Genomic DNA, 25,882 nt, shown 5'->3' with positions numbered 1-25,882 from the left:
CTCATCCTGCATTTATTTTATTTATGAACAGACATCTCCGTGGCAATGGTGAATGCATAAATATTCCAAAGATACAAAACCGTAAGAGTCGACGCAACACCTTCACATGATGCAGCTGTGTCACAACATGGTAAAACGTGTCATGACATTAAGCGGCGGTTGATGTGGTGAGGAAGTATCAGGATACAGCAGTTAACGGCAAGCGTAACTCTGTGGTAGCGGGGCTGATCTGACATGCATAAAACATAAGCAGAGGGGCAGCTTCATCTTTAGCGGGAAAAACAAGGGCGACGCAACGCTACTGCTCCCTGACATGAAATGCTGCCCAACTTCCTTAAAAATGGGTGCTCAAAGGTAGGTCCTTACGTCCCTGCTTAGGAGCCTGGTCCTCAAAAGGTGCTGAGCAGCTGTGTCAGTGGGAATTGTTAGATATCCGACATTTTTAAATTCAAAACGGGCCTCTGAGCATGTACCCAGAAAATTACTTCTGGAACCCAAAACGCTGTGCTTTCAAGGAGGGCCAGCACAGTAGCTCATCTACAGCCAACCACCTCCAGGTCCTCCAGGATCAAGACAGACCTCGCCCGCTGCCTGGGGGCAGGAGCCCGGTGGCTGGTGTCGGGTCCCCCGGGGACAGGGCTCACGCCAGGCCCGGGCGGTGCCGGGGATGGGACCTCTAGGCCGTGCGGCGCCCACGCTGAGGCACCGCGGAGGCCCCACGCCCTCAGCCGGCTTGCGAGGGAGGACAGAGCCCGAGGGGAACCCACCGCCCGGCGGGGAGGGCGCTCCGACGGCACCTGCCCCGCCGAGAGACGGAGGGACGGCGGGTGGGGTCAGCCCGGGCCGGGGGGGACGGGCCGCCCCCGGAGCCCGGCGCGGCCGCCCCAAACTTGGCGGCGGGGCGGACCGGGGGTCCGGCCGCAACTCGGCGGCCGGGGCGCGGTGCCGGGGGGCGGGCTGGGTGCCCGCAGCCCTCTCCGGGCAGCGATCTGCAGCGTGAATCAGCCCTTGCCAGCAGACGCAGTGCCTTCCCTGCGCCTGCCAGGTTTCTGGAGAAGGGAGAGGGGGGGAAATAGAAAACCCACGGACGGGAGATCCCCCCCACCGCTGCTCCCTGACCCCTTCTGCCGACCCCGACCCCGGCCCGGTACGGGCGGCCGCTGCCCGCCAGGGGGGACGGCGTGTGCCGGTCTGCCGCCGCCGCCCGCCCCACAAACCCGGGCAGGCAGCAGCCGCGCTCCCGCTCCCACTTCGTCTTGGCAGGGCACCGCCATCAGACGGAGTGGGAGGAAGAAACATTAACTCCAGCAGCTGTTTCTTGACCCCGGCTGTCAGCCTGCCCGAGAACACGTTTGGGTGTTTTTTTTTTTTTTTATTTTAAATTTGGAGAGTCCTACCGGGGGGAGGAGGGGGACAGGGAGCGAGTTTTGGGGGGAAAGTTGGGTACACCCCCCCCCCCCCCGCGGCCGCCCGCCTCCCCTCTCCTCAGGCGGCGCGTTAACTCCGAGCTGCCGCCCGGCTCCCCCGCCCGCCCGGCGCGCGCGGGCACAGGCGCACGCACACACTCACTCACGCACTCACACACACTCACACACACAGCCAGCCAGCGCTAAGAGCCGTAGCTAGACTACAGTAATTCCCCAGCATGGGCGGCTTGAAACTGCTCGGGCTGAATAGCATTTGCTGTTCCGTCCCCGCGGCCGCCTCCCGCCGGCCCCGCGCGGCGCTGCCTCTCCTCCTCCTGGAAGTTGTGCTGACACAGGCTGGCTGCCGCACCAAGTTTGTCAACAGCCGCGCGCCCCGCGCGCTCCTCCCGCCGGCGGGAACGGGGTGGCCGCCATCTCGCGGGGGCCGGGGGGCGGGGGGGGGGGGGGGGATCGCGACGCCCCTCAGCAAGGGGTGCCCCCCGCTACCCCCACCCCGGCAGTGTGTGTGCGGGGGTGTTCTGTGGGGTGTTCTGTGGGGTGGGGTATCCTGTGTGAGGGGGTGGGCTGTGGGGTGGGCTGTGGGGTGGTCGGGTGGGGCGCGGTGGCCTCTGAGGCAAGGCGTGTGCCTGCCGGGAGGACAGCGGCCCGGCGGAGGGCGGGGGGGAGGCAGGGCGGGTTTGTCCATTAGTTTTTTTGGGTGTTAGCTTGCTTTCTTTTTTAATATGTGGGGAAAGTGACAGTGCTCACCGGGCTTCCCGCTGTGTGACTCGGAGAGGGCAGCCCAGCAGAGTCAGGGGTGGGGTTCACATGAAAGCATCTGCTCCTGCAGTGGCCGTCCTTCGAACAAAGAGAGGTGCCGAAAATGTCCGTCCTTGCCTCTCGAAAGTGAGCAGAACTGAGGAATGCTGAATGTATGAATGCGCACAGACACACGTGTACGAGAGGTATGCCCACACCTTTATTGTCAGGCAGGCCAAAGACTTCAGTCGATGCCTTCTGCTCACACTGGACCAAGGTTGCCTGAAGTTGCTTCTACATAATCTTAAGGGTTTGGAGGTTTCTGGGGGGTGGTTTTCTATTGGCTTCATGCCCTCTGAGTCCTCTGAAGGCCTCGTGAAAGGAGGATTAACTCTTTGCAGGGCTCAAAATGCACTTTCCATACACACAGCCCTTTGCAGTGCTGACCTCTTAACAGGCCTCTTCAGCAAAACCACAACCTGACGTACCTAAGGGTCACGACTAAAGGGAGCAAGGAGAGCAGACAAAGCAGTAATGCTTTAAACTAGTGGTGATGGCTCTTTTTTCCCCCCTTCATTCACTTTATGATTTACAGCATCGAATCGTCGGTGAGCAGAAAGCATGCAAGCATACCTGTACCAGTGCCCTCATCTGTATTGAGAAAGCCTAAAAGCTGGAAAGCTTTGGCCTGCAAAGTGCCGACCATCAGTGTGGCTCGTGCTAAGGAAGTTCTCAAAGGACACGTTTACCTTTCAGCAAGCAAGCAGTCCCACTTGCTTTGGAAGGGAGGAATTGCATTACTCGCTGTGTATTAACCCTGCTGCTTGCAGTGCCCCAAACATGGGTATTGTCGGCCTAAGCTGAGCATCTGTCCGCAGTGATCTTGTGGTATCTAATAAGGATGCAGCAGTGGTTCAGTCCTCCCCAGCATCCCTGACATGGGAAAAGAAACTAGGAGGAGAAGGTGAATGTTGAAATGAACATGCCTGTGGGTGTTTGTGCGTCGGGGAAGAAGGTGTGAGGAGGAGTATTGTGAGGGCTGGCTGAGGACAACAAATTCACAAGGGTCTGAGCAAGATGATCAGCTTTACTTGCTATGCTGTAGGCAACAGGCAATTCATCCTGATCAACTTTTTGAATGAAATAGTAGTTATGTATTCTATACTAACCATAAAAAATCTTAAACACGTATGTTACAGATTGATTGAGGGATGTTTATCTTAAACTAGCAAAGAAAATTTTTTTCCATTCAGTGGAGAGGGAATACTTGTCTCCGACTCCCCAGATCTATACAAAGCCTCCTTATTCTGGGGTGACAAACAGATACATTTTAAGTTCCTTCAAACTTAATTTGATTAGTACTGGTGAATGGCTGTGTTTTGGTTTTTCTTAGTAAAAATTATGATTATACAAATGAAAGATTGCTGATGTATTTTGGAATGTCTGGAGCTGCCTGAACAAAAAGCAGTGATGCTCTCACTGCTCTTTAACAAAAATCTTACCGTCCTCTTATATATTTATGTTTCTGGAAAATACTGTGTTAGTGCCTAAGATGATCATGCTGACCTATTTTTCTTTTTTTTTTGGGGGGGGGGTCTTTCTAGTTGGTACAGTTGTGTTCTGGGGAAGAGGAGCTGGAGTCAAATATAATAATTTGCCCAGCATATGCTTCTGACTCTGCCAGCTGTGGGACGCAGGTGAGACAGAAACAACAGTGTTTTGGGATGAGTTTCCAGATACACAGTCAAGTCATTTTCAGCAGTCCTTATTTCTAAGCACAATAAACTATACCAGCAATGAAAACTGTGCCTAGGTTTTAAAAGCTTCAAAAATTGCTGACTGACTCAGAAAAGTAATGAATGAGCGTATGGCTGTAGACATTTGAAATATGCACAGTTTTGTATTTTCGTGATACTTTTACCTTGTTAATTGCATTTTTCTCCAACAATAATTGCCCAGTCTTCTAGTGAAAGATATTAGCCTATGTGAAGACTCTGAGCGCTGTATTCGCTTGGATTCAATTACTCATTACTTAAATAATAAATTAATTTGCAAATGGTGGTAGTAGATGCCTTAGTCAGTGTGGGGCCAAAGTAGGACATTTAAGTACAGAAGGTATGTGGGGCTGGTGCTGGGGATCTTGAAGATGTCTTGTTAATGGAATATTTTCTTGGAACTTCATATCACATTTTAAAGTCACATGTTAATTACAGGTTGTAATTATATGATTTTTATTCCAAAAGTTTTATTTCAAAGAAGTTTCATTTTAAAGCCTATTTTAAAATAACATCACGTGGATACAACCCTTGTCTCACAGAACTGACAAGGAATTAATTTGGCTTTGGAATCTTAATACATACCTTCACATTGAAACTACATACCCACATGAACTGCAGCTAAGGTCTCGTTCCGTATGATCCTTCAGATGTATTTGATTTTATATTACTCTAATGGGACTGCTGGTCTATTTAAACACCTAACCCTGTTAGCTGTTTAGGCCTCTGGCAAAGCTGGTATTTTCAGTCCTTTTGACTACTGCTGGAACCAGCGGTGCACTTTGCGCACGAGGTGGTTGGCACCTTGATGGCTTGGGCCCTGGGCTCTCCTAAGTCTGTTACCTCAGTTGCCTGCAGTAGGTCTGCCATTAAGGAATCTGTGGGTAATGTAATGTTTTAGCATTGCAGATAAAGAGTGACTTTTGTGTGTTTGACTTTTTAAATCTTCTTGGAGAGGCACAAATTATTTGATCAAGCTGTTTATCAAGGCTGTTTCTGCACAAGGTCTCAGGACACGCATTCGTCATTGTGAGGAATTTCCTTCTGAGACTTTTAAGGGGTTCCTTCTCTAATCTGTACCGATAGAAGCATTTTTGTAACTGGAAATGAATGACTAAACAATTTTGTGGTTTCATGCATGCTTAGATAGTATATAATGTCAGCGATTGCTAAGATGACCCATTCATTCATCTAAATTTGCTGAGGCATATTAGAGGTTGCCTATGCAAATTTCTCTGAAAATGGCAAGTGAATGCTCATACTCTTACTCCACCCACTCACCACCATTTTGTTTGCAGGGCATATAAATAGGAGAACAAAATTTGCTCTTCATACACACAAGGTGGCATAACTTGTGCCAGCACAGAGGACACTGAACTGTCAAACATTCAAATTTTCTTCTCATTAGTCACATAGATCCCATGACAAATTTTGGTAAATTTAGTCCAACTTGAGGTAAACAGGAAAAATAAAAGTGTGGGGAATAAAAGGTAACTTCACTGTGATAGTTTGTCTTCTGTACTCTTAGTTTGTATACGCCCATTGCAGCCTAAGGTCACTCTAACAAACTGTGTTTATAAAATATCTCCCTTTATAACGGTGTTAACAGAAGCTGGTCATCGGCTCCAGTTGAGAGTGGATTCACACAAGGCTGACCAGAACACGGTAATCATGATTTTCTTGTCCTTGTCAATAGTTAATATTTAAGTGCACACCTCTTCATTTCTCATTTATTTAGTATTTCTGTTAAAAACACTGTTTAAATGTTGAAACAATCTCTGGAATGATTGGAATATTTTGATACTCAATTCAGTGTTTAGTATTCTCAAGCAGTAACTTTTTAACTCCTCTTACTACAAACACCAAGTTATATATATATTACCATGTCCTGCAGGATTTGTTTTATGCATATTTAATAATAAGGCAGATGTAGAGAATGTGTTGCATGAGAGTAAAGATAAATCTGGTGCAGCATTGTTCTGCACAAAAGAAATATGGTGGGGCAGCAGATACAGCTAAGATAAACAGGAGGAGTTTGTGCACTACACTCACAGTCCACAGTTAGCTGGTATAAGGATTTAATACATAGATTAAAAGAAAGTAACTGGAAGAAAATGGTTTAATCTCTTTAGAGTGCAACCACTGTTTACTCAGTGAAGGCTAAATCCTAAAATCCTAACTCAATTGCAGCTGAGGAAAAACATCAGAATTGACTGCGTTGTAAATAATCGACTAACGTTTTAAAAGAGTCCTCAAAACAGTAGATACAACCTATTTTCCTTGGATGTTAACTGGTGGTAACTAAGTAGTCTCCAAAACTTCTGGAATTATTTAAAGGGTTTTTCTAAATCTAATCAGAGCTATAAAATCTGTTCCATATTTTACACAAAAATTACTTTTAACTGCCTTGTAACTGTAAGTGCATCTTGTGCATATTTTTAATCCAAATGCAATATTTACCATTAATGAAGAGGGTAGTATGGTATCTGGGCAGAACAGTAATAATCAAAGTCCACAAACATAAGGCATCTTTGCAGGAGCCTACAACTGCCTCCACTGAAGTCGGTGACAGAACTCCCAGAGAGTTTTCTGAAAATATTATCGTAATACAAATAAACAGAAATAATAATAATAAAAGGGGAGAAGAGTAAGCAATTGGAAAAACAAACTGTTCCATGGCCCATGCAGGTGAAATTCATGTTTTTCTAAAGTTTTCATGCTAACTTTTTGTTCTTCACTGCAGTTGATAACCATCTCTATGATGTTTTGTGCAAGAGTAATTTTATGTTGGTGTTGATGCCAGTTTTAACCCGAGAATACCTTGCCTGAAGTTGGAATCTGTGGCTGTTTTATAATGTCTGTCATGTTTTTACACGTTTAGCAGCAGTGCTAGTGAAGGTATGATATGTAGAGGGTGTGCTAATTTTATGTTTAGCTAAAACATGTATAATGCTTAGGTTTGAAAATGAAGGTGGTAAAACTAGATTAATGAGGCCTGGATAAACAGTAGCTAATGTATTAAATGATAATAAATACTCAATGTATGCTTTTTTCCTGAAAAAAATTGCATTGTGTTGTCTGTTAGAGAAATTTCTTAGCCTAGAAGGAACAAATGCTGAAAAAAATAATTTGGTAACTTACAGTTATTATCTCTTGAATTACCTTAGATTTGGGCAGCAGTTTATTTATGGGTACAGTGGTTACCAATCTTCTAGTCATGAATTATCGCAGAGTATTTAAGTTACCCCTGTGGACAAAATCCTAAATCTTTCCTTCTTACGGCAGAACTTACAAAGTGTTTTTGCTTGCTGTGTGTTAGGAGATCACTTAAATAATGCACCAAATGCCCATTTAACATGTGGCTTGATTCATTAATATATACAATAAGAAAACACAAACACCTGAAGTGTGGATTTTACATTTCAGTGGCTCTCTAGGATGTGAATAGGGTCAGCAAATGAACTCAGTAGAAAACTGAAATCTGTATTTATATCCCAGTAATGATACAGGTCGGAACTGCGGAGTAAAGGACACCAGTAGTGACCGCAGAGTCCTGTATGTGACAGTATGTATGTATGGTAAACCTTTTTTCTCAGTACCTCATTAATTATTATTGTCTGGGCAGAGGCTTACTACTATATTCATGATGATGCATAAAACTAACAAACATCCAGCTTTTCCTGTTCTTTCTTCATGCACTTTATCTGCTTGCATTTCTTCTAGCTCCGCAAGTTAACAGACGTATTAATCTTAATTTCTGTTTGTAATAAATCTAACAGAAGACAGAGAGGAGGTAAATACTCTCTATTTATCTAACTCTATTCATCTAACTATCAAGATGCAGCTCCTGTCAAGTAATATTTAAAACATTTCAGTATGTAACACATATCAGAAAATTTTATTCTGAATCCTGGCTTGACTACCGGTGAGTTAGGGTGACGCTTTGAGCGTACTTGGTTCCTCTGATCAGTCATTAGGGGCCAAGTGTCGAGCGATTTCAGAGCCATAGTGCACCTCTGGTGCTTGGATATACGGTATGACTGAGAACTGCCAGATTGATCTTGAAAGAGTTTCTTCTCTGCTGAAAAAAAGGGTCATGGTCTACACATAGCTGATCAGGAGAAGGATAACATGTTAGTCAGAGGTCTGATGCGGATGACCTCTGCGGTCACTTCAGGGGTGCAGAATTGCCCTTTGCAGGAGGAAGGGATCGGTGTGATGCAATATGAACCAGGGCTGTATTGCCAAAAGTGTGAGTCTCCTGCGGTAGTACCAGCCCGTGCTAATCGACAGCAAGGAAGCATGGCAGGAACCATTCTTCAGTTAAGGAGGAGTGAACATGGCTCTCCCCTGGAGCAGTCTGGAAAAGGTTATTTTAGAGTAGTGCAAAATGACTGTTTTCATATACCTGTGCATGCTAATGCAGCTCCCACAAACTTTAGCTGGAGTTGCACTGTAATACACCAGGGATAAATGGCATGCTGCTTGAAAATCTCTCTCAGTTTTTTGCCTGTACATTTTTGGAAGGAATACTGTGATGTTCTCCGCTTGCATATTAAATGTGTCTCAAAATTAAATGCGTTTTGATTGATGATGAGAAAGACTAAATCTGTCATCTAGGAGCTGAGTTTGATAATACAAGGATAGCGAGCTCAGCTAACAAACAAATTTAGTATTAAGTTTTTGTTACAAAAATGTACCAACAGTTTAAAATGTCCAGGTACTGTTTGCAAAAGTCCCATGGGAGCTAACCTGTTCCCCATAGCTTTCGTGGTTGGCTGCCACCCTGCTCAACCTTAACATTAATTTACTGTTCTGTGGTAGTGAAAAGATGTATCCTGTTTGTTTTGTATACCAGTAGTTAGACGTAGCAGTGGTGTAAAAAGAAGTACCTCTCCAAAGTATATTAACACACATCAGCTTAGTGCGTAGGTGCACTCCACTGAGATTACTTAGTGTAGTAAAGGAACAGTTAAATCAATCCGTTTAATTTTTTTATGAACAGAATTGAACTGATCTGCCTGGTACTAGGGAGTGTGTTGATTACATGGTTGTACAGCTATTGCAGACTAGCATGCTTGTGTTTTTAACTATTCTGTGTTACCACTACAATTTGTGTGGACTGTTTTGTGTGTCCTTCATGTTTTCTCTTTTGGGAGGGAAAATGGTTACTGTTATTGTTACACTGTTAAGTCTAAATACGAGTATTTTTGGCCAGGGAGAATAAATGGCTGAAACACCCTCAGACTTGCATAGATCTATGAAGGAATTCAAAAAATGTACATGTTGTAAACTGGGAGGAAATAACTGGGAGCATGGAAGACTGTAGCCAGTGTTAAAGAAGCAGATTACTCAGTCATACAGTATTACCTCTAAAAAAAATTAGCTGAGTAGGGTGCAATAGTCATAGACTTGTTTCTGGGAGTTGAGGAAGGAATGAAACCAAAGCAGAGCTAGTGCTGCTGTTTTTTAAAACGGGTTGTGTGAGGAATTTGGAGAAAGAGAATGTTTGGGCAACTTTTTTTTTGCCTTAAGAAAGAGAGGAGAAAAAAAAGAGCAAATCAGTTCCTTTAAGATTTTTTGAAAAGGGAATAGTTAGAACTTCTCCTCCTTTTCCTAGAAGGGAAAGTCCTCTGGATATGTTAGGAAGTTTTTTCTTGCACATTGAGGAGGACAGCAGTCAGAGAGGGATTCCAGAGGGACCCTGGATCCCTCCCACCCAGCTAGCCCTGACTTTTCTTGTGGGTTTGTGCAAGAGCAATGGTAGTACCAGAAGAGCACTGATTTTAGACACCGCTACTGAAGTCTTCAAGTGTTTGTTACAGGAATATTTCTCAGAAAGCCATGAGGAGATACTCAGCGATTCAGAGAGATCGGGGATGACAAAACAGCTCCCAAGGTGACAGGGGCGTTGCTCCCCCCAGCTCTGGGGTTCAGGTTACCCACCAGCTCAGACCATACCACCACTCTTCTCCTGGTGCTCTGGTGCTTGAACTGCAAAGTTGCTGCTGCAATTCGGTCACAGGATGGTTCTCTCTCTAATTTACCCAACATCTTCGTCTTTGTTTCTGTGGAGAGGGTTTCAAGCCAACCCCTTCCTGTGACTACAAAACCCCTCATCCATGACCGCCTGTGGTGTACCCCTGGTCTCCCATCCCTGGTCTTTGGCTGTACACATCTTTTCAAGCCTCTGCTCTCTGAGCTTTATGTTCTGACCTATTCTTTCACTTTGGTATTTCCCCCTAATGCAGGCCTCATACACTCAGTTCGTGTGTTCTGGTAATCCTGAATATTACACTACTTACTTACCAACATATTTATGTTACTAAAAGTTTATTGTAAGTGGTATGGTACAGATAGTAACTTCCTGTGACTGAGACTCACATTTCCTGCTGATGCGAGTGTGTTCCGTTGGTAATAACTTCACCAGTCTGCTGGCTGAAGTTTTCCAGGCCAGTTGCCAACTTAGACACAGAAACATGCTTATATATTGGAGTTTGGTGATCATGTAGTGTTTTTCACAGGCGCTTTCCCCTTGTCAGTGCCCGGGCTAGACCTGCTTGTAGATGAGCCATGGCTTGTAAGAAGGGAGGATGTTTTCTGTAGGACCTCTAACTCATTTGGTCTGGAAGGTATTTGGTTGGTGAATCAGGATATTGCTACCACAAAAAGGATGCTTTAATGATTAAAATCATTGAATGCTACTCTGGTAAATCCCATGACGGGATTCTGTCTCTGTCATGGGATTCAAATGAGACATGATGCAAGTCATTTAACCAAATTGTTTGTGTGGTCCTTGTTTGTGCCCTCCTCTTTTTCTAGCTTCCTGACTGGAGACTCTGTGACCTAATTTGTGGAAATTATGTGTGCTCACCGTTGCAGCCAAAATCAGAGGGGACTGTCCTTGGCATACATAAGTTCTCTGAAAAAAAAAAAGTCCTAGGCTTACCAAATTAACAGATATCTCTGGTTTTCTTCTGTGCACCACAGCTCTGTCCTATAAAACAGCGTATGGTCATAGGGAGTACTGCCCCAGCTCACACAGGAACTGTGAAGGTTCCTCTGATGAAGTGGAATGGTTTCTTTATGAGACACCCCAAAAAGCAATTAATAATTCAGTCTTCCAAACAGGGTTTAAATTCAGTACAGTAAATAAGACCTGCAATAACGTATTAGAGAATGAGGAAAAGCATAAAAAATGTATAGCTGCTCATTAAAAGAACATCATCTTTTCTGTGCCCCGAAAAGGTGGGCAAGTACTGTACAATTCAGTCACTAATTCCTGTACAGGAATGCTGATGTGTAAGGCGGGCAAATTAAAGCTTAATTCTTTACTTTGTGCCTTTTGAGTACTTGACTTTGCAAATGTAATCATATTCTCTTAACATACTCTTTTGTGTACAATATGTATAAATGCTGATAATATTGCTAATACAAATGTTGCTCTTCAGAGGGCCACTTTACTAGTGGGAGGGTCACTTAAAGTCCTGGATAAATCCCATTTTGTAAAACCGAAGAAATAATAAACATAAAAGTACACGAGAAATAAGCCTGTATATCTATTTTAATCCCTCAGCGGTCTTCCTAGAATACTAAAGGGCACTTTTCCTTAATGAGGCTAACACAACCAAAATCGAAGCAAAGATTCCAGAGAAAAGTTCAGCCAAAATAAAACCAAAAAGAATTTTCAGCTTGTTTTCAAAACAGTGTAATTCAGGATCTTATTTTATATATTTTACCAAAATCTCCTTTAAAAACATAACTGGAAGTGAGAAAGGATGCAAAATTTTAGGGGGAGGTTTTCTTTAAGGAGGAAGAAGCTAAAAAGGCCAGAGGGGAGAAAATGCTTAAAAACATGTTTATGTCAAAAAGCAAATTCTTACCTTATCTGGAAAGTAGCTATTGCAACCTTTTAATGCAAGATCAGCACAAATACGAAGATAGAGATAATGCAAAGGTTATGAGGCTGGTTTTGCTTCATACTGCTGGTTTTGGAAAGACAGGTGCAGTGATTTCGTATTTGATTGAAAACAGTAGCTTTTGTAGGAATTATGTTTTAATTGCATAATAAACAACTGTACAGTAAAACTGAGCTCTATGACAAAAGTCTTAAGATGTCCAAATATACTGGTAGTTGTTCAGGAGTGTAATACACACCTATTGCTCCGAGTGCTGACATACACTGTCAACAACCGTTTCAGGCAACCAAAACAACTCATAGGCTTGTAGGGTGGTTCATGCTGGAAGGGACCTCAGGAGGTCTTAGTCCTGCCTTCTGCCCAGAGCAGGGCGAGTTATGAGATCAGACCAGGTTGCTCAGGGCTTTTCTCAGTTGCGTCTTGAAAACCTCCAAGGCTGGAAAACCTCTCCAGACAACCTTGACTGTCCTCATGATGCAAATTTTTTCCGGGTATCTAAGCCAGAACTTCTCTTGTTTCAGCCTACACCCACTATATTTTTAAAAAACATGTTTTAATTGGATTGCAAATGTTATATCTGACTTCTCATTGATAACATTTTAAATAAATATAAAATTTCATCTGTAGCTGAAATTGACTGATATTAAAAGTGATTTTAATACGGAGTAGTAACTTTGTATGATCAGAACACTCCTGATTTCAAACAAAATTGTAACACTGAAATAGAAAAATCACTGGACGATAAAATATGTTTTTTAGCGTCATAAATGTAAATGATGAACAATGCAGGTATTCCCCAATGAGAGTAAAACTCAGCAAAACGAATCTAAATAAAAAACTAAACAAGCTCAGATTTGTACAAACTTGTCCTGCACACACCTTCAAGAAATATTATATACTGCTGCGATCAAAAGGATCATCTGCAGTTTCCATATGATACCATCATTTTATGACTGGCATTTAGCGTTATAGCTCATGGATACAAAGTTTGAAGAATATTAACAATATCCCATCTAATGACCCTGTGTTTTTTATATTCTCTGTCTCAGCATGTCTACTCGGTGAGAGGCTTTCTTCTTTCTAACAAGCTTCTCCCAGCACCATTCAAAGGGTTTGTGACATTATTAATTCACAGTGACAGCAGACATACCTGGCAGTGAAGTGCTGAGTAAATAAATCAAAAAAAGAGCATAGAATGATTAGGAAGGAGGCATTCCCTCATATTACCAAACTTTCCTTACTCATCCATCCCACTAGGCAGCAGGTCAGGGCTAGAGTAAAGCACATGTAGGACATGCAGGACAGAAAAGCTCCCTTTTGGAGTATATGCTTTTTCCAACATGCATTTCTCTGAGTAAAATCTGTCTGAGAACAGTCCAGTGTTTCAGGCCATCTCTTTATAAAGCTGCAGGGCAAAGGTAGTCTAAAACACATAGTGAGATTTGACCAGCTATAATCAGCTGCTATAGATGCTATAGACTTTTCTCAGAAAGACTACATACAAATAGTACAGCATAAAGGGATCTATACTTACAAGATGGATACATGGTTCAGAGGTAAGACCAAGTGCCAACAGAGTCATGAAGTTTATGTTAAGCATTGCACTGTAACCACATGCCCTGGAATGAATTATTGAGCTTCTTAAATGGTCATGCTAATGTTTTTACTTATGAGTTCTTACCTGTAGAGGTATGGTCTCATAATTACTGTAATTACAAGGCTTATGAGTCTCATCACTCAAATCACCTTGCTCCCTCAAGACATTCTCAAAATTGCTATCTGTCTGATTCCCACACACTAAAAAGGTAATTTTGAAGTAAAGTTTCCACACTGAAAAAACAACCCAAACAGTCAGAGGAAAGAAATACGCAGCTATGTCATTCAACCCCCTACACACTCACAGGTCTCCTTTCTAAACCTCTGCCATGTCGTCCCCACCATCCGCAGCTGACATTCTGAACCCCTCTACCTTGAGCAGGCACACCACAGCATGTACGATTAGGTTTTGATGATAAGCGCCGTTAGTGTAGGTTGCATACATAACATAGGGAAAACTACTGGGCACAGTTTTCTTGATTGGTGTTTGAGTTAAGGTCAGACAAGAGATGGTGATGAAGAAATGCTTATCTGTAATGCCACTCTTGATATTTCTAACAGCATCAGCTACAATATTGAGAGCTGCACTAAGGGCTGCACTGGCAAGTGTACTCAGATTTAAGGTTGTTGAGAATTTCTTGGTTTTGTTTTTTTCCTTTAAAATTGTAGAATCATAGAATCATAGAATGGTTTGGGTTGGAAGGGACATTTAAAGATCGTCTAGTCCAACCCCCCTGCCATGGGCAGGGACATCTCTCACTAGATCAGGTTGCTCAGAGCCCCGTCCAACCTGACCTTGAACACTTCCAATGATGGGACATCCACAACTTCTCTGGGTAACCTGTTCCTGTGTCTCACCACCCTCATCGTAAAAAAGTTTCTTCCTTATGTCCAATCTAAATCTACCCTCTTTCAGTTTAAAACCATTCCCCCTTGTCCTGTCGCAACAGGCCCTACTAAAAAGTCTGTCTCCATCTGTCTTACAAGCCCCCTTTAAGTACTGAAAGGCCGCAATAAGGTCTGCCCGGAGCCTTCTCTCCTCCAGGCTGAACAACCCCAACTCTCTCAGCCTTTCCTCATAGCAGAGGTGTTCCATCCCCCTGATCATTTTTGTGGCCCTCGTCTGGACCTGCTCCAACAGGTCCGTGTCTGTCCTGTGCTGAGGGCTCCAGAGCTGGACGCAGCACTGCAGGTGGGGTCTCACCAGAGCAGAGCAGAGGGGCAGAATCACCTCCCTCGACCTGCTGGCCACGCTTCTTGTGATGCAGCCCAGGATACGGTTGGCCTTCGGGACTGCAAGTGCACATTGCCGGCTCATGTCCAGCTTTTCATCCACCGGTTCCTCAAGTCTATCCCCACAGGGCTGCTCTCAATCCCTTCATCACCCAGCGTATTGGTATTGGGGGTTGCCCTGACCCAGGTTGCCCTGCACTTGGCCTTGTTGAACTGCATGAGGTCTGCATGGGCCCACTCCTCCAGGCTGTCAAGGTCCCTCTGTATGGCAACTCTTCCCTCCAGCGAATCAACCGTACCACTCAACTTGGTGTCATCTGCAAACTTGCTGAGGGTGCACTCGATCCCACTGACTATGTCATTGATGAAGATATTAAATAGTATTGGTCCCAGTACGGACCCCTGCGGGACACCACTGGTTACTGGTTTCCACTGGGACATTGAGCCATTGACTGTAACTCTTTGGACGCAGCCAGCCAGCCAGGTCCTTATCCATCCAACAGTCCGTCCATCAAACCCATCTCTCTCCAATTCAGCGGCAAAGTCTGAGTCTAGTTAAGCATCATGTAGAGCTAAGTAGTTCTCCTGGCTACCAAGACACAAATTAGCAAAGGAAAACATCTATCCTACAAGGAATAGTTGTATGCTTTATTTTGAGAGTTCAGACTTGCCTTATGGCTAAATATGTGCATGTGTGAAATCTGAAATTTGTGGAGATGGTGGCTGTTCAGCCCCAAAATATGTAAAAGAAAAACAGAAGAAAATGTGGAAGAGGAACATTTAGAAATGTATCCTCTTTCACAGTTCCAAAGAATTATAAAAACTGATTGTCTTTTGAAAGAATACTGGGTAAATTTTGTATCTAATTTCAGTTATTAAAGATATCTTAATTCTGCTTTAAGGGCCTGATTACTGCCTCATTGAAACTAATGCGGAGGGGCATCCACTGAAGAGAAAGTATGCTATAAATAGAAATCCCAACTAGAGGGCTGCCACTGGAGTGTTCATGATACTGTGTAATCCAAACAAGCAGATAAATTAAAGAAAGTTCAATAAATGAAATGTAGGGCAATATAACTTCCAGTCTCTTAGTGTTATATCTCATTTATGTCTGACTTTACATCATGTGCAGTACAGTTACAGTTAAATCTGATTTGTGGCAACCTGAGCTTTATAAATGTCATCCCTTTAGCCTTTTCTGGATTGAGTTGTAGATACTCCATTTCATGAAGTACTAAATGTTCTCTGAAAAAGAACATTAGTTACAGAAGTAACATCGGCTTCTTAGGAGCAGCAGGGGGACTTGAGGGCAACGTGAGTTAGTTTGGCCCTTTCATTTCTAATAAATCCAAATGTGGTAAATCTTCAGGTACTTTTTGATTACATAATTTTTAAAAAGTCTCACAATTATAATAAACTCATATTGTCTCCAGTACACCTTTATCTGATGATATAACCAATAATAATGAAAGAGTAGGGACCTAAATCTGGACTTACCTTGTTAATGTTGTATTCACTGGGACTGTGAATATGGTTACAGGATTGGGCCTTTAAAATACTATGTTATAACTTCCTATTTCCAGTCATACTGCAACATTTTACATCTTGTTTCAGATACCAATATGAAAAAAAAGTAATCATGAAGGAAATGAACATTGCTTGCTAGGAAAACCCTCCCTAAGCTCAATAAGTGTTCTCCTTTTTACTTATTTAATATCATGTCTCAAAATCCTTCAGTTCTAGTGGTCTGATTATCTCATCATCCCACCTTTGCTTCCGTTTTACTCTAAACAATAACGTACATTTTCATAATAATTATACTTCGATTTTCTGTACACCCATGTTTTCACTGGAGTGTCTGAAAAGGGCCTTAAGTACTATTGAGTTAATCTTCAAAACACCTATTACATTATCATCCTCATCCTCATTCCGCAGTTAGATGAAAATAACAGCCAGAAGCAAGTAACCTGCCAAAGGTAATAGAGAGAGGTATTGGCAGAGATGGAAGCAGGTGTGAGCTGAAAATGGATGACACCACCCTCATCACTAGCCCCCAGTAATCCTCCGGTTGACAGAACAGGATACAGCAGCTGTGCCTCAACTTCTGGATACCTACAAAGAGCTGTCGCCTCCCCGGGTGCTAACCACCGCTTTTAGCTGCTTCTGCGTCTAAACATTTTCCTAAAGAAGGGAAGACATTTACCAGAGCAGACAACATTCGGAAGCGCTATTGAAAACATAGATGAAAACGTTTTTTACATAAACAAAATACATCTATTCGTAAAGCCATGTTGTTTGACTGTGAGCAGGTAAGGGGGCAGGAAAAGTTACGAGGTGGTGGGATAAAGGGGATTAAACAGAAAGCGACCTGGATTTGTGTAAGCCTTCCGGATGGCAGACAAAAGAAACAGGGCTGGGAAAAGGCAGCACTCCGGTTCACTTCTGCTGGGGGGGGTCTCATTTGAATTGGTGCTTGGGGGTGCATTCCACTATTGTAACATAGGAAATTACTACCTCTCTGGCCTCCAAATTACATATCACGTACAGTATGTATACATTGTACATTAGGGATCCACAGTTTAAATTTACATCTTATTTTGGCTCTGCTTCTGGAATTTGGCTGTTTTCATGAAAATTCCTGTCTCTTAAACATGATTTAGTTTGAATCATACCCAGTTAACTCTCAGTTATCTCTGGACAGTATGTGCCAGATGTGGCCCATTTTGGTATAGAGCTATATGTAAGCTAAACGCTTACAAACTATATTTTAGCTAAATATCAGCTAAACCCCCCTATAAATCCACGTCAGCTCTGTGCAGAGCTAGCCACAACGTCTCAGCATTGTCCTCCAGCTACAAAGGTGCAGTTGCTTTTCTGATTCTGCGTGGACCTATCTGGCTGATGCCAAAATGGAGCTAGTAAATCCGGCCAGAGGGACCCCGATGCCTGCGCCCTCGCACTATGCCTCTCTCTGCGGGGGGAGGACGCGCTAGCTCTGCAACGTGCACTTGGCCGGCAGCATTTTGGAGCACCGAACAAAGACACCCGAGAAGTTCAGCAGAAGTCATTTCACCTCCAGTTCTGGGCCTGTGCTGGCTACGCTGGATCTCAGCTATTTCCAAGCACGATGATGCTTTCAGCCATGCGCCGCAGTACCTGCATTATCTGAGTTTGTAATTAGTCAGGTGTTGCAGCCCCACCATTACTCCAGATAATGGAGAGTAATTGCTGGACTGAATTAATTCTGACATACCTTCAACAGCTTCAGCAGAGTTACACCGGAGGTGAATTTGGCCCGTGGATTTCATTGTTATGTTAAGAAGCTGTCAGCGCCACGTACAGATGCGGGGAGCTGACGCTGACGAGCTGGTGAAGCTAAAGTGTGCTATTTCACAGTGTTATTAAATAAATCATTCCAATTTCAGTGACAGTCTGCTCTTTATCCTCATCTTCCTGACTTTCTTCAACTCTTACTGTATTATTTACCTTGTAAAAATGCTGCACGTACAACGACTGCACTTCAGGACTGGACGTGGTTTGGATAACCTCGACACCTTCCCTGCGTGAAATGTTCCAGCGCAGGGTAACTGTGTTGTAAGTGAACATAACTTCAGTGAACGAAGTGGAGTTACAGCCTCTTACGCCAGGGTAAATTTGGTCAGTGCATTTGGGAATCGTAGACAAGACATAAGAAATTACAAGGTGAGCATTAGGGGAGGAAAAAAGCATACTGAGACTGTGAGATAACTCATTTCGAAACTCTACTGACAGCGGTTTGGAGGACTGGACCCTTACAAATCCTTTTTTTGCACTCCTTTCTTCGGTGGCCATCATCAGCGGTTTCAGGGTCAGGAAAGTATTCCAGCGTTGTTCAAAGGATCATCTTACCTGATACACGCAATGATTTCATGCACCATGCTGCAAGTTAAACTCTGTCTGAATAAATGTACAGTTTTTCTGGGAAAAAAAATTACAAACTGGATTTGATAATATCTGAGTAATTTAACAGCTGATTTGAATTTTGAAGATTTGGTAAATTTCTGGAGTATAGTAATTCAAGGGAATTAAAAAAAGCCTTTGGAATTGTCCAAATAAGGATAAACAAAAGCATGAGTGTCATATATTAACTTACATCTCTTAGTTAACAGAGAATTTTGTGAAGTTTAGTATAGAAACGATATTTTAGATGTGCTAACCTGTCCATTTTAAATGGCAGGTCCTTTCTGTGGTGTAAAGAAAAATCTTTTCATTAGTAGTTCAATGTCAATTGCTCGCTGCTCACTTCATCATTTTCTCAGGATGGCTTCTGATTTTTTCCAATCTTGGCAGGTTACACTTATGTATATTTTTCAGGCAACGAGAATTTTCTTTGTCCAAACTAATGAAGAAACAAACTCGGCAGACTGACTTCTAAACTCTCCATTAATTGAGATGTTGTTCTTCCACTGGGCTTCTAAAAATATCATTTCCGTATCCTGATAAAAACCCCATCACTGGCTGAAATGACATTTTTGTCTTGCATTTTGAAGCATTCAGTACATCTATAATTTCGGTAGTAAGTTTGGAAAACAGGACTCATGACAATAAAAGATGATGTGTTAGGAATCAACCTTATTCTCAATTTCTCATGTAATACATGCTGTACAATAAAAGAAATGTAATTTTAGAAGGGATTATAACGTTCTTATCATGCTGAGGCTATTCACTTGCTAGATTTCTCACAAATGAGAGAAAGAGGTATACTAAAAATGTTAAGTTAGAGGCCATGATCTTATGTTGATGAAGACCAAAAAGTGTGGGGCTTTTCTCCAGGACTTTACATCAAACTGTATAAATACTCTTTTTTCCATTTCTTTGACAGGCACTTCCAAATAAGAATAGGTAGCTATGCCATTCGGAAGGCTGAACAAGTGAACAGTCCAGCTGTTCCGAAAATAAGAACAAACGACAGACAATGTGTTTGAGAAACAATACCGAGTGAGGAATGCCGGAGATGGATTCAGCAGCTATGAAAAGGAACTGGCAACAGAAAGTAAAAACCGAAGAGACAGCCTGGTTGGCGCGACCAAGGGCCCGCGCAGCCGGCTCGTCCGCCTCTGATAACAGCAGGAGGAGAGGCTGTTTCAGTAGAGCGAGCCAGCCTAGCCCCTTCTTTGGTCCACTCCTTGGCAGCCACAATTGTTGTATTAGGGACGCTGGAGAGTAATAAAACGTTAAAAAGCCTTAACTTCAGGGAGGAGAGGCCTGAAGGAGAACTGTGTCGTCATCGAGTATACCCGCAGTGGATCTCACCGAGTACCAGGTCTATGGTTGTTGGTGCAAGGGCTGTGCACGTGCAGACCCCTCCCGATCCTTGCTGTACACAGCTGTGTGGGGTTTGGAAATGCTGTCAGCCGGACACCTTCAGCCTTGGCATGGAAAGAGGCCAATACACTTGGCCCTTTGCTTGAACCAGTGCAAGACAGGCGAGAAGAGGTATCGGCACAGACAGACAAGGGGCACACCAGACAGCAAACACAATTCTCACTCAGTCTGGTTGCAGTTTTATTTATTGCTTTCGCTGGTGATATAAACTTCAAGTTCCGTGTTTTAGGTTACTTTGTTTCTGTATCTATTCAGCTTGCATTTTAAAAAGTGGCTTTGAACTGGTAACAGAAGGATCATCACCAGGCTATGCACCTGCACTTTTGAGATATTTAATAACATTTTTTCCAAGTACACTTGTAAATTTTTTACAGAAGTATCTCCAATCTGCCATTCAGAAACCTGCATTGCTGTTAACAGGCATACTTTCTGACAGTGCAAATCAGTTTAATTTCAGTATTGTAGGTCCATGTTCATAGCCCAACGAACGTTTTGTAGGGTACAGAAGTCCAGAGTCGTATCCACAGCTTTTACCTGGCTGACATCAGGTGTTTTCACAGCAGCAGCGCATTCTTCACTCAGCCAAATGCGCACTCCTGTTCCACTGCTAGGCATGGAACTGATTTTTCTCTTGGGACCTATGCAGTTAGAGAAGGATTTCATGATCTTTAATAGGAGAAATTAGCTGTTACTAAAATAACAGGGAGCAGTAATACTCCATGGGTAACAACATTACTGGCAAGGGCCTCATTTTGTCTGTGAGCTTAAGCACTAGGCTTCATTGCTTTGGTGTCACAGGCCCTGCCATATTTCCTGCATTGCTGTTCAAAACATGTCCTTACCATCCATCAAGCCTTTACTGCGCTAGAATCCATCACTCTTTTGCCTGAAGTAACTCTTTAAGGACAAACCAGGGGCATCTGTAGTCCCCCAGTATCTCTGAGCTATCCGGGACCTCACTCGGCTACAGAAGATTAGTCTCTGAAAGCCACTTATTGCCCTCTTTGGGACCATAAAGGGAAAAACAGGGTTTTGCAAAGCAAAATGAAACCCAAGAAACAATCTAATTCCTGGAAAGACTCCCAGGAATCCTGAAATCAAACATACAGATCATATACATCCATAGTGTGCAGGGTGTTGTGTGCATACAATGCTGTGACATGAATAACATACGTTAAGTCAAACTTCCTGCGATACAACATGCACTGAACATACTTTTTAACAGGCATACCTCTCGTGTGTTGTTGGCTGTGTGTTAAGTGCTCAGAGGGTGTTCCAAGGCGGGAAAAGGATTTGGTACGGATTGGAAAACAGCCTCGAAGGGACTATTTCAGACAGCGTGAATTAGAGCGACCATAAGGGGAAGTTTTTCTCCTAGACAGCCTGAAATGAGGGAAGGTGGCTTCACGCCTCCTCGGCTTGCTTTCACTCAGCTGCAGCATCAGTACAGGTAAGGCTAATGTCCTGATTCATTGTGCGATTTGTGTCGCAGGCAGGGTTCGGGGTACGTTTTGGCTTGCACCAACAGAACTTGTTAAGAATGAAGCGCAGAAGAGTTTCCGCTCTACACCGCCCTGGAGGAGGGTGCACATCTGCAGTCAGGAATTTGCCATGACAGACCAGGCCACCTCTTGTTGCCCTTCCCCATACGACAACCCTTTAGTAGCTGCACGTTGGTCAGATTGGTGGGAAAGAGGTGCCCAAACAGGGCATCTTAGTAAATATGACTGGGCGTTAGACTTGTGTTGTGAATTCTACCAGATTAATTAAAAAACAGCATTTGTTTAAAGTATGTTTTATGCATTTTGGTGGAATTTGAATTCTTGTCACTACTCATTCGTTCAAAAGCGTCTGCCTTGTAATGATAAGAATTCATCTGCAATTTTTGACCAATGATCAGTAACGTTATGTGATGTCCGCCACTACTTCTATTACTTCTTGCTTGGCTTCTAAATGGACAATATCTTAATCTATTTTTCTCTGCAAAAATGCTAGTGGAGGGTGCAAGCTTCTTTTATTTTTTTTTCAGTTTTGGATAGTTTCTCTTGTTGAATTACTTTACAAAAAAATGTACAATCTGTCATTCTCCATTCATGAAGAAATTCCCTCTCATTCTTCAATTCGGTCAGTCTCCTTAAATAATAGAGTTCTTAACTTTTACAGTAAACCTTCAAGTTAAGCCCCGAGTCTTTCCTGTACACAAGGCAGATGATAATTGGTCTGCTCTTGCCTGTCATTTCTCATCCAGGCAGCTTCCCTCTTGACCTTTCTGTCTATCATATGAGGCAAATATTCTCAAAACACAGCTTTGATGTTACATTATGTCATTTTGGGTTCATAATATTTTGTAGGAGTCAAGAATAAAATCCTGTTTTCCTAGCATCAGTATCTCTCAGTCTTGACTCACTTCAGTGTTAATTAGGAGCTGCTAATTTTGTATGTGGGCCTGCAGATCTATACCATCTTGTCACCATCCCTGGAAGTATTTAAAAGACGTGTAGATGAGGCGCTTGGGGACATGGTGTAGTGGGTATGGTGGTGTTGGGTTGATGGTTGGACTCGATGATCTTAGAGGTTCTTTTCCAACCTTAATGATTCTATGACCAGATGAATAATGGGAGTAATTTACTCTGGAGCTTAGCACTAGGCTTTATTTACCTTATATGTGTAAAATGAATGCAAGTTCTGATCTAGCTAGCATCCATACAATATTTCACACATTGTACTCTGAACTGGTTTCTGATTTGCTGATTTTAGCAAACTGGACAGTGGTAGCATAGGTTTGCTGGTTTAATAAAACAAGAGAGACAGATGGTAACTTGCTTATTTATTACAATTATATATATTTACTAAAGGTTCTAACAGTATTATTTTATTGTATTTTCATATAATCCTATGTTATAATGGAATTGTTCCACCGTCTGCAGATATTGTAATGCTGTTTTGACCAAGAACTTGTAAGCCGATTTAAAAATTTATCTTTCTGTATCAATTAGTCCTCTTCATTACTCTCAACAACCCCCAAATCCAATTTCCCTGCTTAGGAGCAACATTTTTGAGGCCTTCAACTGCTATTATCTTTTATATTAATGACCTGAGTATTTCATATGTAGCTGTCTCAAGTTAATTTCAATATGTATTGGCCTAACAGGAAAAAAAAATTAAATAAAACAAGAAGGGAGCACGAATAACAGTAACAGAAAGAGAATACAAAACAAATTTTAAAAAAACCCTGAGGCCTGAAAGAATTATTAAACTTTCAGATAAAATAAAATAAGCAGAAAGAAGTAGGAAAAATTGCTAAAAACAGAAGGTGGCAACAATTGCTGCATTATGCTAGTACTTTCTTCAGTGCTGGTTGGTAGCTGCTGGAGTGGAATAAAAACACTCATGAAAAATGAATGCTGTTTGTATACCTCTCAGTTTGTTTCCTTTTGAACTTTCTCTCAGAACAATCACAGGGCCCAAGAGCAAGTATGTTGAAGGCACAGACCATGCATCTACAAAATTCAGCTCCATTTGCAGCCTAACAGCCACCACAGCCTTCAACAAGTTACTTAATTCCTCTTTTTCTGCCAACAAAAGGAAAATAACATTACTTGTCTACTTCATAAGAGCACTGTAATATTACAGCGATTATTGGAAAACAAGGTTTGTATCTCTGTTAACAATTTTGTAATAGCAACTCTCCACCTATCAAGTTCTATCAGGGGAATTTCAACTATTAAAGCTCCTAAACAAACAAAGCAAAAGAATGCAGAATACCTTGCTTTTAATTCTTGTTATGTATTATTGGTGCAGAATCTCTATAAGCACTATTAATTCAATGACAGACAATGAAAAGATTTAAATTAAGCCGTCGGCCATGGTGAATGTTTGCTAATATCAGTTTCAACTGGAATGAAGTCCAGCATTGCATTTTTGCAGATGTTGCCTGTATATGCAATCCTTCTCGAATTGTAGATAGATAGAGAACATTTGCTCCTGTGACTGTATTAGTAGAGCAAATGAAGAAACAATTTGTTATAGCACAAATGATATGTTGGGTTTGAAAGGGCTGTCCAATATTCGGCATCGGAAATTAAGAGTAATCAAAAACAGAGTTACTGTGAATTGCTCAGGATCGGAACCATACTAAGGAGGATTTGTGAAATTGAACGTACATCGTGTTAATTCTATCAGTCCGAGAGCTGTGACGTTACCTTTTTCTTTGGAGTAGAGTGTTGCCTGAACTGCTCGACTGGTCAATGAGTTTTGAATGAAGCTGTGTTTCCTGGGACCAAACAACAGGATGAAGAGATGAAAAAGACCCTTTAGAGATCATTCAGTTTACCGCCTGGCTGATGAAGGATTATTCTCCATGGTCTTTGTTCAGTTTAGTTCTAAAAGTTCCAACCAACAAAGTTCCTACAACAACTTTATTTTACTCTCAAAAATTATCAATACGTGATAATATATATTAATATGTACATATTAATATATTGAGAATAAACCATACTAGTCTGATGACCTATTATGTTTATTTGGTTTAGGTATCTAAACGCCTAAGGAGTGACACAAGGAACAGGACTATTAATGCTTTTGTATGGCAGAAGCGAGATGGAAACCTGAAGAATTTATTCAGAATAGAGGCAAGAGAAGGAAGAGAAAGGCGAGAAACCCCCATGTTGGGACTTCCTGCTAAGTAATTTTAGAACTACAGCAAATGCATTTCCCTTGATAAACAGGCACCCACTGCAACTTACTGAAATGCCCTGGTACCAATACTGGAGATGAGCAAGCTGATAGGAGATGCTGTAAGAACATACCATGAGTCTGATCTGCTCTGAGGACAGACAAAAGGGGAAACGGACATAGAAAACTGAAACTATTATCTCAAATTTGTCAATAGCAGAGCCAGGATTAGAATCCACCTCTAGTAAGTACAGTATCCTGTCTACATAGAGATATATAGTATTTCTGGCAGCAATCATGTATGGATAGTAACAGTTTTTCCAAGTTAGGCGTTTTAGACTTTAACTTCTGTGACACAAAGAGTTAGTTATGATCGTCATGAGGAAGCCAGCAAGTCCTGAAAGGGGATATTCAGGTCAACTGTTTATTATTTTTAACAATACGTAATTACTTAATATTGTATATGTCCAGTTTAAGGTCCATAGATAATATTGCCTGTTTGCGATACACCAGCAGTATGGCTAAAGCCTATACTGTTTAAAAATGACCACTAGTGTTGAGATCCTAGTTACTGGATGTCCTTGATTTTTATAGGGGGTGTGTACTCACAATTTTAAATAAAGTAAATGGATCTGACTATATGGAAACTATGGCTCAGTTTTCTGGAAACTGCCAGTCATAGCGACTCTTTTGCTAACTTCAATGCAAAATCAGGGCCCTATCAGCCACTTTTACAATGAGCTATGTCTTAAACCCGATGATTCTTCCCTAAGAAAATCCAGAGAGACAGTAACAAAGCTAAAATTAAAAATCAGGAGCTGTAGCTTCCAAGGCAATGCACATTATGTGACATTTTTTCAATACCACAGGCATTTTCTGTTAGCAAAAATGGCTTACAGAATATATTCCACAATGTAAAAATCTTCCTTCAAAACTCAGGGTTAGATGACAACATGGTGTTTACTTACCAAATTTCAAAACCGCAACTTTTAAAAGGAACAGTGAAGAACAATATAAATAACTAATTCTGATGATTAAATAATCACTATAGCATCAGCTACAACTTGTAGTTATAATGGCATCACCCAAGCTATGCAACTGCTTTCAAAAATAATATATGCAGTCAAAAGAGTAATCTATGGAGGTACAATAATCT

General features: G+C 42.2%; 1 long non-coding RNA gene across 2 annotated transcripts; it reads left to right on the top strand.

The window, feature by feature from the left end:
- The first annotated feature begins 223 nt into the window (after positions 1 to 223).
- On the top strand, positions 224 to 25,226 carry LOC142075524 (uncharacterized). Of its 2 annotated transcripts, XR_012670904.1 has the most exons (4): positions 224 to 354; positions 3,770 to 3,862; positions 5,550 to 5,605; positions 24,585 to 25,226. It is a non-coding gene; the product is annotated as an uncharacterized LOC142075524 (long non-coding RNA). The 2 variants fall into 2 exon arrangements; XR_012670903.1 differs by lacking the exon at positions 224 to 354 and having other exon boundaries at positions 3,432 to 3,862.
- The last annotated feature ends 656 nt before the right edge of the window (positions 25,227 to 25,882 follow it).

Source organism: Calonectris borealis, chromosome Z, assembly GCF_964195595.1.
Source record: "Calonectris borealis chromosome Z, bCalBor7.hap1.2, whole genome shotgun sequence".
In the NCBI taxonomy this organism is placed as follows: domain Eukaryota; kingdom Metazoa; phylum Chordata; class Aves; order Procellariiformes; family Procellariidae; genus Calonectris; species Calonectris borealis.
The sequence above is the reverse complement of the archived record's forward strand: the minus strand, read 5'-3'. Positions and strand labels throughout refer to the sequence as shown.